An 11,886-nucleotide genomic window follows, 5' to 3' on the forward strand; every position below is an offset into this window, starting at 1 on the left:
TGTATTTTAGCCTTTATCTTGGAAAAAAACTATTTTCAGAATTCGTGTTTTATAATTCAAGATGGCGGATAGCTTTAATATGCATGACGTCATTTTATGACGTCACTGGTGTTGCTATGGGCAACATGAGTCATAGTACACCCTAATATTCTTTTCTGAACTACTTTTTGTTAAAGTCACATTGTATACCATTGAGTTTTAGGGAATAACCTATCTATACGCTTTTGGCCAATAAAATCACATTAATGACGTCATAATGACGTCATATTACGTCATAACGACATTAAAATTGTACTTATGATAAATTTTTAATAGTACACCATCCTCTGAAAATTTGGTGGTCATACGATATACCGTTCGCGAGTTCTGAGGGGGGGGCCGAATGAGCCCCCCCCCCCCCGGTCCCACGAAGCCCAAAAAAGCCCGGTCTAGATAGGGTTAAGTACGACACGTAAAAATCGTAAACTTTTCACTTTGATTATGCAAATTAGGTCATTATTTGCATAATTGGTATCTGTTGATGTTTCACCTGCCAAAGATTACATACATCACATGTACGAAAGTATTACACTGTAAAGCACTGTAATTACAGAATTTCCTACTTAATCATGCAAATGTAGCCTTCATTTGCATAATTAAGTTACTCAAGCAACTTGATATGATTTTGGAAACGGTCAGACGTTACAGCTAGTATCCACTATCTTTCGTCAGTGACTGAGAGACCAGAGGAGAAATGCAGGTTTATAAGCACAAACTATTGATTGATATGCAATTATTAAGTGAAGACAATTTTTCGGAAGTTCAGGGGGAAGTTCAGAGTTAGCTCTCTGACGACGGTTCTACTCATTCGATTAGCGGGTTCGCGAATGCGATCGAACTAACTGTGAAGAACAATGGTTTGTTCCCGCCGTCCTTTGCGTGACCTAGTCTTGCCAAGATCAAAAGTAATAACGTACGATGCGTATCGCGCGGACTAGGTTCCTTTCAAACAAAAAACAGCTGCTTACCTAGTCAAGTACAGAGATTTCAACGAAACTTGGTCGCCTTTCGTCCATGTTCTGACTGGTTCACACTGCATAGCACAGGTGCCATTGCTTATAGGAACGCAAAGTATTCTTCTTATGTCTACACAGTAATATGGCATCTAAAATGCGGTCCCATTGTACGTTGTACAATTACATAAGACGGTTACGGCCGTATTTTTGCTATTAGACGATCATCTGAATATTTAGTGATCACGCGATGATTATAAGTAGTTTAGGAGTGAAAGAGGGCCGGCCTTAAAAGCACCTCTGATCATTGGGTGACCTTTCCCGTAACGATTGGAATTGGGTTAACTTTCTTCAGAACGGGCTATTTTGGTCATCCTGGGGATACCGTACTACTAAACCTTCAAGTTGTTAAGTCATTAAAAATACTTTGAACATGATGATCAATGTTACATGTGTACGCATGTATACCGTAAACCAGAAGTTCTAACCCTAACGTCAATATATAATAGTTTTATTACCTTCGCCAAGAATTGGAGAAGGTTATGTTTTCCTGGTCGTGTGTATGTCTGAATGTGTGTGTGTGTGTGTGTGTGTGTGTGTGTGTGTCTGTCAGCAGCATAACTCGAGAAAGCTTAAGGTAGCAGTACACAGTTTCCGGCCTATGGGCATTTCTATAGTTAAGAAGAGGGCCTGCATGCCCTTTTCCGTGAACCGTTATGGGCTATTTTAATTTACCGTTAATCGTTGCCGACCCGCTCTAATTCAACGTTAAGCGTTATTGGTATATTCATCGTGAAGCGTTATCCGTCGTTTTAATTCTACGTAAAGCGTTATTTGTCATCGTAAATTCAGCGTTAAGCGTTAATGAATAATTCTTCGTTACGCCTAAACCTCAAAATGCCTCTCAAAATTCAGGAAAATGCATCATTGAGGGTTTAAAAATACAAAATTTCCCGGGGGAGAATGCCCCCGGACCCCCCTAAATTCGCCTTCAGCGCTCGGTCTCCTTCTAGCCAGCACCAGTTTTCCGTCAATTACCGGAACTTTGCGGCGTTTTAAAGCCAATCCGTCAACCTTGACAGACAAACAAAAATTAGCAAAAAAAAGGAAAACATCCAAAGGACCACCGACACCATGATTTTCCTCTCAAAATGCGGGAAATTGTGTTTTTGAAGGCTCGAAAATCAAAAAGTTTCGTGGGAGCATACACCGGACACCCCCCCCCTAGATTGCGGATGATGAACCTTGGCAGGCGAAAAAAAAATTCAAGCTGCCTGGACCGCTGGCCGCGCTGACTCGGAGTCACATTCATTTGTGGACGCACTCGGGGGACAGGGAAGGTGGGAAACACGGGGAACAATATAGTGTGAAATACCTTTAACCTTTAATGCATAGTTCATTTTTTAATACATGTTATACCTAATTTTGTCAATCACTTTCGCAAAAATTCAGATACCAAATCTAGTGCATCTCGAATAAAAATGCCAGTCAATTTACCGTTAAGCGTTGCCGACCGTTCAGAATTTACCGTTAAGCGTTATCGGCCCTGCTGAATTTACCGTTAACCGTTGCCAGGACCCCCCATGCAGACCCTCTTAAGAACCCAGATGTGACCTACTTCGACGCGGTGAAAAATATAGTAGAGTGCAAAAGTAACTTACAGGAGTTGAATATGTTTGAGTTCAAGGTATAATGTACAAAATGTGTGAAAAGGGGCTAGAGTTTGTCGGCACGTTCACTCGTGACGCAACCTTTTAAAAGCGCTATGCGGAAGGTCACGGAATTGCAGCAAACGCACTGCACTAGGCAGTGACAGTATCAAGGCGCGAATCTACGCTAACCGAACGAACATGAAAATTAAACTTTTACAGTCTCAAACCTGACGTATTCCACTACCATTCACCGCAGTATCCGCCTCGCTGGCGTACACACAAGAATCTCTACCCCTTTCTCTAGTATTGTGCAGCACTACTTTCTGCCGGACTACTTTTGACTATGGGGTTCGCCCATAAATACTGTGTACTGCGACCTTAATTGGATCATCATGATATTTGGTAGTCTTGATGAGAGCTCGAACTGATTAAATTTTGGGTCCCCTGGCGGCTTGTTATGGTACTGTAGCTGAACGTCCGGTTTTGATATCTCATGATCTAGACATGCTAGGGTGACGATATTTAGATGATAGGTAGCTCTTGTGCTAGGGAAAAAGTGACATGAGTTTGGGCCCCCTAGCGGCTTACTCTGGATCTGCAGCGCTATCTGTTTTAAGATATTCAAAAGAGCATAACTCAAGAACCGGTTGACGGATCCTCATGATTTTTGGTATGTAGATAGCTTACGCGATGCTTGATATATTTGTGACAATTATGCAAATATGGATGTGATTTGCATATTTTATGAGGAGATTCTTTAAATCAGCTGCATTCCATGATAGGAGTATTGAAGCTTGTGACATTGGTAATTGAGAAGGAGAGAAACAAAGGCAGATATTGAATATGTAAATGAGGACTTGATTTGCATAAATAATGAGAAAATGTTATAATTCTGTAATAACTACCTGGAATTTCATACTTGTGGTATGTGAAAGTTCAGTGAAGGTAAACATCATTAAACATAATGTATTATCAGGAACTTATTTGCATAATTTATAAAGAAATGGTAGAATGACACTTTGTTTACATAAGACTTTTGGTTGAGAATATGATGAAGACTAATACAATTCATGGAAATGAGGATCCTATTTGCACAATCAGGGGGAATAATCTACATCTATATTTGTCAGCCATAAAGATTAACATCATTTGGCGAACGTGTGAGATCACGGAACTCTAGTTCTTAATTCATTACCACAAGTTGGTGTAGCACCACTCCAAGTTCCGTTCGGCTGGCAGGTTATATTAGCAGTCCCCCACAGCTGATACCCGTCCATACAGGTGTACCTGACTGTCTGTCCTGATGTAAAGTTACTGTTGTTATCCCTGTTCCCATTGGCCGGCACACCGGGATCCCAGCATTGACCTGCAGTTCTGCCTGGAACAAAACAATGTAAAGGTTTGGATTTCCTTCCTTTGTCATTTATTATAGATCTACAATTTTGTGTACATTTGCATTATTTTTATATATTAATGTTCCACTTCCCATACATTGCACAGATTACAGACTAGAAGTCCTATAGTGTATACCAATGTGATTTTCAAATTTTATTATTAACCATGTCAATTAAGCGTCATTTACATAATTTGCATCCTTTACATAATTTTTCGCATCTTCTGGACCCCAAAATTGCCACAAACACAGTTCATATTAACCAGCATACAAAATGATATCATTGACCTTGTCAATTTGAGAAGTGTAGCCAAAGATCTTACTTGTGTAGGAGAACTGGAACCCCTCACGGTGCTGACGGCTGAAACGCTCATCAGATGTAAACCTCAGGAACATCGTGTTAGCTGTGCTGATGATGGGGGTAATGTGCCATTGGTCACCGGTTAACCTAGGCATTATAAAAAAAAATAAGGGCAATTACTATTTGACGCACAAACTATTGTAATATTCCAAGCTTCGGGAATGTTGTTTGTTATTCAGAGCGTTTAGAGTGGCTTGAATATTCCGTGTTGATTGGTCATCATTATTATTTTGTGTAGATTCAAGGAACATAAAATGTGTAACTTAAGTCCTTATCACGGGTCGTTTATGTTTTTCCGATCTGCTTAGAAGTTGTAGTTCCAGTGAGATGTTTGTTTTTAACCTGACTGATACCTTTGTTGTCAGATGGCACAAGGCCTTTATAGTTAACATTACCAAATTAAGAATCAGTTCGCACAAGCTGGAAATGGAAAAAAGGTGGTTATAATAATATACCAGGTAACCAGAGACAATATCCCTCATGTCAAGAAACTGTTGAAGATGAATACTATTTTTAATGACTTGTTTGCCTATACTACAGATAAACAAAATTAACGAAACACATGCAAAGCTAGTAAACTTTTCCCAAAGACAAACACGGATATTTTGAATGTACTGAAGTCATACCCCCGACCCCATACATATATGTGGTGTCGTACAAAATAGAGAAAGTACTGTAAAACGCGTAACGCATATCTTGTCAATACCAAGTTTAAGTTCAAATGTTTTTCTGTAGTAGTTGCTTAGAATAGCCTTATTGTATTTCTTACTGTACAATGGTGGCAACAATAACAATGTGAGCAATACAATAAGTCTATTGTACAACTGTCGAGCAATAAAGTTCATTCATTCATTCTAACAATAGTGCTCAGTCTGTACTTTTTAAAAGTCGGTTTCCTTCTATCGCAACTCATACTTCACAAACCTCCGCAGCGTCTGTTTAAATAAGACTTCATTTTTATGTGTGTGTTTTGTATGTACATAGGTTTTCCTCTAGTGCATGTCTAATTATGGCGGGCCAGTGGGTGTCTGAAACAAATAAATAATAATGATTACATTTCTATCTCTGCAGCATTATCACTGGCTCCATCGTAGATGGTGAGAACGTCATAACCGTTCTGAGTGTTGAAACTGTCAAACGTGAGGCGAATGATTCTTCCTTCTGGTACAGTGATCGTCCACTCGCAGTTTTCATTGTCGCCATAGTTACCGGGATAGTTGAGTAACGTCACAGGGCCTTCAGAAGGAGCCGTCAGGTCACCTCCACATACTGACGAATGAGAAATAACATCATCAGCTGCAGGTAACAATGACAATGACAATGAATGACAATGAACTTTATTGCATATTCACGCCCCACATGGGCCAAATGCACTAAGTTGGAGAACTACAGGTACACGTATAGAAGAAACAAGTATTAAATGTCAATGGAGTTATTAAGCTCCTGAAAGAGCTAAATCCACACAAAGCTAGTGGACCTGATGGCCTACCAGCAAGAATTCTCAAAAAAGCAGCCGCAGAGATTGCCCCGGCTTTAACCATCATTTGCCAGAAATCGCTGGAATCAGGTGAAATCCCGTCTCCATGGCTACATGCCAACATTACCCCCCTCTACAAAAAAGGCGATAGAACAGATCCTTCTAACTATCGTCCCGTTTCACTTACCTGTGTTTGTAGTAAGGTTATGGAGCATATTATCCACTCTCAAATAATGGACCATTTTGACAAACATGATATTTTATCGGAAAAACAACATGGCTTTAGAAAGAAGCGTTCGTGCGAGACCCAACTTATCCAAACGACAAATGATTTAGCCCTTTCCTTGGATTCCAAATCACAAACTGATATGGTAATAACCGATTTCGCTAAAGCATTTGACAAGGTACCCCATAACCGTCTACTTGTAAAACTACAAAATTACGGTATCAGAGGCAAGCTCCTCCAATGGATCTCCAACTTTCTAAAAAAAACGTAAACAAAGGGTTGTAGTTGGGAGGGAACACTCTGACTGGACAGAAGTAGCTTCTGGAGTACCTCAGGGTACTATTTTAGGACCCCTATTGTTCCTGATATACATAAATGATTTGGCTGACAACCTCAACTCTAATATCAGGCTATTTGCTGATCATTGTATTATTTACAGAGAGATAAATAATGCTAACGACCACGCCCTCTTACAGGACAATATAAACACACTAGACGCATGGCAACGCAACTGGCAGATGGAATTACATCCCGACAAATGCCATGTCATGCGCTATACCCACAAACGTAAAACTAGAATATTTGATTACAAACTAGGGAGCCACACACTAGCTGAAACTAAGAACCACAAATACCTTGGAGTTACTCTAAACAACCAACTCTCTTGGTCACAGCACATTAACTACACCACTTCTAAAGCATATAAGTCGCTAGGCTTTATCAAACGTAATCTTTACAACTGTCCCAAACCAGTTAAGCAGAATGCTTATATAAGCCTAGTCAGACCCCACTTAGAATATGCTAGTGCCGCTTGGGACCCGCACTACAAAGAACACATCTCGAAGCTCGAATCAGTACAAAAAAGAGCAGCCAGATTCGTCACAAATACTTATGACACATACACTAGCACTACCAAATTGGTTACAGACCTAGGGTGGGATACATTAAAGAACAGACGAACAGTAAATAGACTTACACTTTTACAAAAAGCACGACACTTCGAAACATCACTACCGGTCGAAACTCTGCTATCGCCCCTCCCGCGCCAATCGCGTCACCTTAATTCCAACGCATACAATCCATTAACATACAACAAGGATTGTTACAAATATTCATACTTTCCACAAACTGTGAGAGACTGGAACAGTCTACCACAAGCAATCACTGATACAGCAGAACCCAAGAAGTTCAAGGAGGCTGTTCTTCAACATCTAAGACAGCAATAGCGCAGCGCACTCCCCCTGCACGTTTGGCCCCAACTGAGGGGCGTTGTGCAGTACAAGATCAAGATCAAGATCAAGATACACTTCTGTGTTATAACTATAGGTACATGTATAAAAGAAACAAGTGTTATACTTCTGTGCTATAACTATAGGTACAGGAACAGAAGAAACAAGTGTTACACTTCTGTGCTACGTCTCTAACTACAGGATCTATCTACAGGATCTCCTCTCTTTTTTTGAAACATGTATGAACAAATTTGCATAGCTTTTCATTTACATCGTAGTGCTTAGATGTCATGATATATTTGAGCCGTTCTGATTTTGACAAGTATGTATATTTCTTCTTTAACTCTAAGGAATTGATAAAGGATTTCCGCATATCAGTGTATAACGGGCATTCTAAGACAAAGTGTGCCTCATCCTCTACACAGTTACTGTTACATAAAGTGCAAATTCTGTTATTTGCGGGAGTCTGGTTATACCTACCAATTTCGATCTGTAATTGGTGATCGCTAATCCTTAATTTTGTCAATGCTCGACGATGACTAAACTTTTGCACATCTAAATATTGTTCTTTTTCAAATGAAAGCTTAATTGTTTTGTAAGCTCTTAACTTATTTCCTTGTCTTCCAGTTTTTGCTATATTCGGAGTTTATTTCTGAGTAGAAATATTGCATAAAATTGTCTTTTAGTCTTTGTTTTAGTTCAGATTGAGCAGATGATGTCTTTCGGTCTTTTTGGAGCAAAAGGTAGGCAAAACCTGACTCCTCGAGTATTCTACTTTCGTATAGTAAGCTCTCTTTTGGTATTTCTTTAACTAATATTTTATAATATGTATAAATTTTAGTATACACTTCGATCCACATTGGGTATTTTCCTAGTTCTGCCCTTGCAGCTACAGCAAGATTGCTGGCATTCTTTCTTACGCCGAGGAGAGACTTACAGAATTTTAAATGTGCTTGTTCCATTGGAGAGTTGTCGTTTAGTCCAATCTTGCCCCAAACTTCAGCACCGTATGTTAATATGGGAACAACGATGCATCGAATAGTTTACAGTATACTGATGCATTACTATCTCCTAGACTTGATTGTATACTGAGGAGGGCTTGTAAGGCCTTTTTAAGGAGTTTTCATTGCAGTGTTAAAGTTACCGCCAGTTGTAAATATTACTCCTAGATAACTATAAGAAGATAGAATCTCAATATTTTGGTTTCCAAAGTAAAATTTAATGTTGGAAAGTTTGTTGAAAATCATTATTTTTGTTTTGTTTAGATTGATTGACAATTTCCATTTTTGCAGTATTGGTTTAAGTTGTTAATTATTTAAAACGTCGAAGAATCTTCCCGATATACCCGCTGATAAAAGTTTGAAAAGTAGACCCTCATGCCAGATGGAGTCAAATGCCTTTGATAAGTCTACAAAGCAGGCAAAGAGCTGCTTTCCTGGTTGGGTATGTTTAGAGATTAGGGTCTTTAAAAGATATATATTGTCCGAGGTTCTGTAATGTTTACGGGATGTAATTTTGGATTTTGTAATATCATATATTAACGATAAACGAAAATGTACGAGAATGTCAAGATATTTTAGTATCAGCAGGAAAGATGTCTCTACAAATCAGAGGCAAAAAGAAGTCAAAATAATTAAAAAGAAATGAAAAATGGTTCGACAAGACCTGCCATGAAGCACGCACAGAATTGAAAAATATAAGATATCTCTTACTAAACAACCCCAAAAATCCAATCATAAGAGGCAGCTACTTCGGAAAGAAAAAAGAATTCAAAAAACTAATCAGAAAACGGAAAAGGGAACATGAAACTGTTTAATGGAGCTCCCAAAACTTCAAGACAATAAGCCTTTTGGAGCTTACTTAAAGAACTAAAACAGACTAATTCCACAAACCAAGAGGACATACCAGCGAGCACCTGGGTAAATCACTTTAAAGCTCTCCATGAAAAATCTAGATTAGAGAGACAAGAGTTTGATTCTAACTTTGAAACAACCATTATAAATATGATATCAAAGCTACTGTTGACAGCTCCCTCGCTGTACAAACAACCCTTCAGGGGGGAAATATTTTTCCGGATTAAGCAACTGTTGACAGCTCCCTCGCTGTAAGTTACCAGTAATCAACCAGAGCAAGCTTTTAAACTTCGCCTGCCTGTTCACACAAAATGTCCCATTGCACTAACCCACAATCTACTAGAGACTCTTAACTTGAAACCCTCAATCTAATCCCCTTAACCTAATCGCAATAAAAAAACAAGAACATTGCTTTTTCACAACTGACAAACTGACAAACTAAACAACAATCACTAAAAGCCCACTACAGTAAAGTACGAACCTCCCACGATGTCCATTTCCGAACTTGATCTTGCTATCGTCGACGGTTACTTGCTCACAAAAAATCGTAAACATCCATTTGCAGATTCTCGAATTATCCTGCTAACAACAATAACGAACAACACAAAATGTCAAATTAAATGACATGGGAACCTTCCACGAGGCCCATTTCCGAACTTGACCTTCGTATTCTCAACTTGCCAGCTAAAAATCCTGAACATCCATTTAAGGATTCATGAGTTATCTTGTTAACAAGAAAAACACAAACACAAAAGGTCAACTCCATTCACGTTAGAACCTCCCACGAAGCCTATTTTTGGCCTTGCCCATGCCCATCCCTAAGACAACCTGCCTACCAAAAATCATTAACCCCAGGGGATGCCTTCAAAATTTATCGTGCATAATCTGCCAAACAGTACCAAAATGATTTTATAGCCTTCTGTCGAAGGCAATTAAAAATCCTAACCAATAATGTAGGGAATAGCTATCCACCTGTTGTTGTCTTAGTTATATGTTACTTCATACTATAGTTATATCAGTGTAAAGCATAGTTTTCCCTTGTGTTTCTCATTTTTTCCTTGCCATGTCGCATAACATGGTGAAGCCATCGCTGTATTTGCCCCAAAGCAAATGTCGGCCTTTCTAGTTTTCGTGTAAGATTCCTCTCCTCTGTCATACTTCATTTCAACATGTCCACATTAATTATGCAAATGACTACATTAACATAATATATGCATAGTTGTACTAACCTTTAAGTAACTTGCACATGTCACAAGGTATAAAACTACCATCATTCACCAATAAAGAGTCACAGAATTTTTACATTAATTATGCAAATTAGGTCATCATTTGCATAATTGGTATTGATGTTCCACCTGCCACAGATAAAAAAGATTACATGTATAGAAGCACTATTATATAAAACACTTAATATAGAATTTCCTCCTTAATTATGCAACATTATGTCCTTATTTGCATAATTTGCATTTAGTTATGTACCACTCTCTCTCAGCTACCTACACACCAAAAATGAGGAAAATACGTTGTTCCTACCTGGACTTATTGGCTTTTAAAGATTTCGCCTGCAAGTCCCCTGCAGTTCCAGAACAAGCTGCTAGGAGGACCAAACTCACACCACTTTTTTTCTGACAGGAAAAGCTATCCGTCACCATAAAGTCATGACCATAGCTTGTTCAGGACAAAAGATACAAAAACCGGAAGTTCTGCTGCAGTACCAAGGTCATCCACAAGGAGGCCCATATTAAACCTTGACCTTTGTCTTCTTAAGACTTACCAGCATACCAAATATACTAGTAATCACAATCCATTAAGGCGTTATGGAGTTATGCTGACCACAAAGTTATGGAAACACACAGACAGACAGACAGACAGACACACATTAGACGAACATCTGAACATTTAACGATCATGCGATGATTATAAGTAGTTTAGGAGTTAAACCGGGTCGGCCTTAAAAGCACCTCTGATCATTGGGTGACCTTTCCCGTAACGATTTGAATTGGGTTAACTTTATTCAGACCGGGCTATTTTGGTCATCCTGGGGATACCGTACTAACTTCAAGGGGTTAAGCCATTAAAAAAGCCCCTTTAAACATGATCAATGTTACCTGTGTATGCCGTATGTATACCGTAAACCAGAAGTTCTAACCCTAACGTCAATAGTTTTATTCTTTATTTATTACCTCTACAAGTTGGTGTAGCACCACTCCAAGTCCCGTTCGGCTGGCAGGTTATATTAGCAGTCCCCCACAGCTGACACCCGTCCATACAGGTGTACCTGACTGTCTGTCCTGATGTAAAGTTACTGTTGTTATCCCTGTTCCCATTGGCCGGCACACCGGGATCCCAGCATTGACCTGCAGTACTGCCTGGATCAAAACAATGTAAAGGTTTGGATTTCCTTCCTTTGTCATTTATCATAGATATACAATTATGTGTACATTTGCATTATTTTTATCTATTAATGTTCCACTTCCCATACATTACATAGATTACAGACTAAAAGTCCTGTAGTGTATACCAATGTGATTTTCAAATTTCCTTATGAACCATGCCAATTAGGCGTCATTTACATAATTTGCAATTTTTCGCATCTTCTGGACCCCAGAAACTTAAATCATATACCGAAAATTGCCACAAACACAGTTCATACTAGAAAGGCCGACATTTGCTTTGGAGCAAATACAGCATATTTCAGTCCAT

General features: G+C 39.0%; 1 protein-coding gene across 1 annotated transcript in view; it reads right to left on the reverse strand.

Annotated features, from left to right (window-relative positions):
* LOC109467608 (fibroblast growth factor receptor-like) overlaps positions 1-11,616 on the reverse strand; it is a 26,438-nt gene extending 14,822 nt beyond the window's left edge. Inside the window, exons 1-4 of the transcript XR_002140093.1 lie at positions 11,367-11,616; positions 5,454-5,667; positions 4,361-4,485; positions 3,840-4,022 (exon numbers count right to left, since the gene is read on the reverse strand). The gene's annotated coding sequence lies outside the window, so the exon portion shown is untranslated. The remainder of the gene's footprint in view (positions 1-3,839; positions 4,023-4,360; positions 4,486-5,453; positions 5,668-11,366) is intronic.
* Between the last annotated feature and the right edge of the window lie 270 nt (positions 11,617-11,886).

The sequence above is a fragment of the Branchiostoma belcheri genome, unplaced genomic scaffold (assembly GCF_001625305.1).
Source record: "Branchiostoma belcheri isolate BF01 breed outbred unplaced genomic scaffold, Haploidv18h27 scaffold183, whole genome shotgun sequence".
NCBI classification, from domain to species: domain Eukaryota; kingdom Metazoa; phylum Chordata; class Leptocardii; order Amphioxiformes; family Branchiostomatidae; genus Branchiostoma; species Branchiostoma belcheri.